The sequence below is a fragment of the Daphnia magna genome, unplaced genomic scaffold (genome assembly GCF_020631705.1).
Source record: "Daphnia magna isolate NIES unplaced genomic scaffold, ASM2063170v1.1 Dm_contigs515, whole genome shotgun sequence".
Taxonomy (NCBI): Eukaryota; Metazoa; Arthropoda; class Branchiopoda; order Diplostraca; family Daphniidae; genus Daphnia; species Daphnia magna.
In genome coordinates, this window is record NW_025533378.1 from 24,563 (window position 1) to 29,497 (window position 4,935).

A 4,935-nucleotide genomic window follows, 5' to 3' on the forward strand; every position below is an offset into this window, starting at 1 on the left:
TATAACAGTGTATTCACATTGAATACAAGTATATTTGATGCTGTTTACATATAGAAGTAAAAACTCATGGTATAACAGTGTATTCACATTGAATACAAGTATATTTGATGCTGTTTACATATAGAAGTAAAAACTCATGGTATAACAGTGTATTCACATTGAATACAAGTATATTTGATGCAGTATACATATAGAAGTAAAAACTCATGGTATAACAGTGTATTCACATTGAATACAAGTATATTTGATGCTGTTTACATATAGAAGTAAAAACTCATGGTATAACAGTGTATTCACATTGAATACAAGTATATTTGATGCTGTTTACATATAGAAGTAAAAACTCATGGTATAACAGTGTATTCACATTGAATACAAGTATATTCCATGCAGTTTACATATAGAAGTAAAAACTCATGGTATAACAGTGTATTCACATTGAATACAAGTATATTTGATGCTGTTTACATATAGAAGTAAAAACTCATGGTATAACAGTGTATTCACATTGAATACAAGTATATTTGATGCTGTTTACATATAGAAGTAAAAACTCATGGTATAACAGTGTATTCACATTGAATACAAGTATATTTGATGCTGTTTACATATAGAAGTAAAAACTCATGGTATAACAGTGTATTCACATTGAATACAAGTATATTTGATGCAGTATACATATAGAAGTAAAAACTCATGGTATAACAGTGTATTCACATTGAATACAAGTATATTTGATGCTGTTTACATATAGAAGTAAAAACTCATGGTATAACAGTGTATTCACATTGAATACAAGTATATTTGATGCTGTTTACATATAGAAGTAAAAACTCATGGTATAACAGTGTATTCACATTGAATACAAGTATATTTGATGCTGTTTACATATAGAAGTAAAAACTCATGGTATAACAGTGTATTCACATTGAATACAAGTATATTTGATGCTGTTTACATATAGAAGTAAAAACTCATGGTATAACAGTGTATTCACATTGAATACAAGTATATTTGATGCTGTTTACATAGAGAAGTAAAAACTCATGGTATAACAGTGTATTCACATTGAATACAAGTATATTTGATGCAGTTTACATATAGAAGTAAAAACTCATGGTATAACAGTGTATTCACATTGAATACAAGTATATTTGATGCTGTTTACATATAGAAGTAAAAACTCATGGTATAACAGTGTATTCACATTGAATACAAGTATATTTCATGCAGTTTACATATAGAAGTAAAAACTCATGGTATAACAGTGTATTCACATTGAATACAAGTATATTTGATGCTGTTTACATATAGAAGTAAAAACTCATGGTATAACAGTGTATTCACATTGAATACAAGTATATTTGATGCTGTTAACATATAGAAGTAAAAACTCATGGTATAACAGTGTATTCACATTGAATACAAGTATATTTGATGCTGTTTACATATAGAAGTAAAAACTCATGGTATAACAGTGTATTCACATTGAATACAAGTATATTTGATGCTGTTTACATATAGAAGTAAAAACTCATGGTATAACAGTGTATTCACATTGAATACAAGTATATTTCATGCAGTTTACATATAGAAGTAAAAACTCATGGTATAACAGTGTATTCACATTGAATACAAGTATATTTGATGCAGTTTACATATAGAAGTAAAAACTCATGGTATAACAGTGTATTCACATTGAATACAAGTATATTTGATGCTGTTTACATATAGAAGTAAAAACTCATGGTATAACAGTGTATTCACATTGAATACAAGTATATTTGATGCTGTTTACATATAGAAGTAAAAACTCATGGTATAACAGTGTATTCACATTGAATACAAGTATATTTGATGCTGTTAACATATAGAAGTAAAAACTCATGGTATAACAGTGTATTCACATTGAATACAAGTATATTTGATGCTGTTTACATATAAAGGAAAAACTCATGGTATAACAGTGTATTCACATTGAAAACAAGTATATTTGATGCTGTTTACATATAGAAGTAAAAACCCATGGTATAACAGTGTATTCACATTGAATACAAGTATATTTCATGCAGTTTACATATAGAAGTAAAAACTCATGGTATAACAGTGTATTCACATTGAATACAAGTATATTTGATGCAGTTTACATATAGAAGTAAAAACTCATGGTATAACAGTGTATTCACATTGAATACAAGTATATTTGATGCTGTTTACATATAGAAGTAAAAACTCATGGTATAACAGTGTATTCACATTGAATACAAGTATATTTGATGCTGTTTATATATAGAAGTAAAAACTCACGGTATAACAGTGTATTCCATTGAATACAAGTATATTTGATGCAGTTTACATATAGAAGTAAAAACTCATGGTATAACAGTGTATTCACATTGAATACAAGTATATTCGATGCAGTTTACATAAAGAAGTAAAAACTCATGGTATAACAGTGTACTCACATTAAATACAAGTATATTTGATTCTGTTTACATATAGAAGTTAAAACTCATGGTAAAACAGTGTATTCACATTGAATACAAGTATATTTGATGCTAGTTTACATATAGAAGTAAAAACTCATGGTATAACAGTGTATTCACATTGAATACAAGTATATTTGATGCTGTTTACATATAGAAGTAAAAACTCATGGTATAACAGTGTATTCACATTGAATACAAGTATATTCCATGCAGTTTACATATAGAAGTAAAAACTCAAGGTTTAACAGTGTATTCACATTGAATACAAGTATATTTGATGCTGTTTACATATAGAAGTAAAAACTCATGGTATAACAGTGTATTCACATTGAATACAAGTATATTTGATGCTGTTTACATATAGTAGTAAAAACTCATGGTATAACAGTGTATTCACATTGAATACAAGTATATTTGATGCTGTTTACATATAGAAGTAAAAACTCATGGTATAACAGTGTATTCACATTGAATACAAGTATATTTGATGCAGTTTACATATAGAAGTAAAAACTCATGGTATAACAGTGTATTCACATTGAATACAAGTATATTTGATGCTGTTTACATATAGAAGTAAAAACTCATGGTATATCAGTGTATTCAAATTGAATACAAGTATATATTCGATGCTGTTTACATATAGAAGTAAAAACTCATGGTATAACAGTGTATTCACATTGAATACAAGTATATTTGATGCTGTTTACATATAGAAGTAAAAACTCATGGTATAACAGTGTATTCACATTGAATACAAGTATGTTTGATGCAGTTTACATATAGAAGTAAAAACTCATGGTATAAAAGTGTATTCACATTGAATACAAGTATATTCCATGCAGTTTACATATAGAAGTAAAAACTCATGGTATAACAGTGTATTCACATTGAATACAAGTATATTCCATGCAGTTTACATATAGAAGTAAAAACTCATGGTATAACAGTGTATTCACATTGAATACAAGTATATTTGATGCTGTTTACATATAGAAGTAAAAACTCATGGTATAACAGTGTATTCACATTGAATACAAGTATATTCGATGCTGTTTACATATAGAAGTAAAAACTCATGGTATAACAGTGTATTCACATTGAATACAAGTATATTTCGATGCAGTTTACATATAGAAGTAAAAACTCATGGTATAACAGTGTATTCACATTGAATACAAGTATATTTGATGCTGTTTACATATAGAAGTAAAAACTCATGGTATAACAGTGTATTCACATTGAATACAAGTATATTTGATGCTGTTTACATATAGAAGTAAAAACTCATAGGTATAACAGTGTATTCACATTGAATACAAGTATATTTGATGCAGTTTACATATAGAAGTAAAAACTCATGGTATAACAGTGTATTCACATTGAATACAAGTATATTCGATGCAGTTTACATATAGAAGTAAAAACTCATGGTATAACAGTGTATTCACATTGAATACAAGTATATTTGATGCTGTTTACATATAGAAGTAAAAACTCATGGTATAACAGTGTATTCACATTGAATACAAGTATATTTGATGCTGTTTACATATAGAAGTAAAAACTCATGGTATAACAGTGTATTCACATTGAATACAAGTATATTTGATGCTGTTTACATATAGAAGTAAAAACTCATGGTATAACAGTGTATTCACATTGAATACAAGTATATTCCATGCAGTTTACATATAGAAGTAAAAACTCAGGGTATAACAGTGTATTCACATTGAATACAAGTATATTTGATGCTGTTTACATATAGAAGTAAAAACTCATGGTATAACAGTGTATTCACATTGAATACAAGTATATTTGATGCAGTATACATATAGAAGTAAAAACTCATGGTATAACAGTGTATTCACATTGAATACAAGTATATTTGATGCTGTTTACATATAGAAGTAAAAACTCATGGTATAACAGTGTATTCACATTGAATACAAGTATATTTGATGCTGTTTACATATAGAAGTAAAAACTCATGGTATAACAGTGTATTCACATTGAATACAAGTATATTTGATGCTGTTTACATATAGAAAGTAAAAACTCATGGTATAACAGTGTATTCACATTGAATACAAGTATATTTGATGCAGTTTACATATAGAAGTAAAAACTCATGGTATAACAGTGTATTCACATTGAATACAAGTATATTCCATGCAGTTTACATATAGAAGTAAAAACTCATGGTATAACAGTGGTATTCACATTGAATACAAGTATATTCCATGCAGTTTTATATATAGAAGTAAAAACTCATGGTATAACAGTGTATTCACATTGAATACAAGTATATTTGATGCTGTTTACATATAGAAGTAAAAACTCATGGTATAACAGTGTATTCACATTGAATACAAGTATATTCGATGCTGTTTACATATAGAAGTAAAAACTCATGGTATAACAGTGTATTCACATTGAATACAAG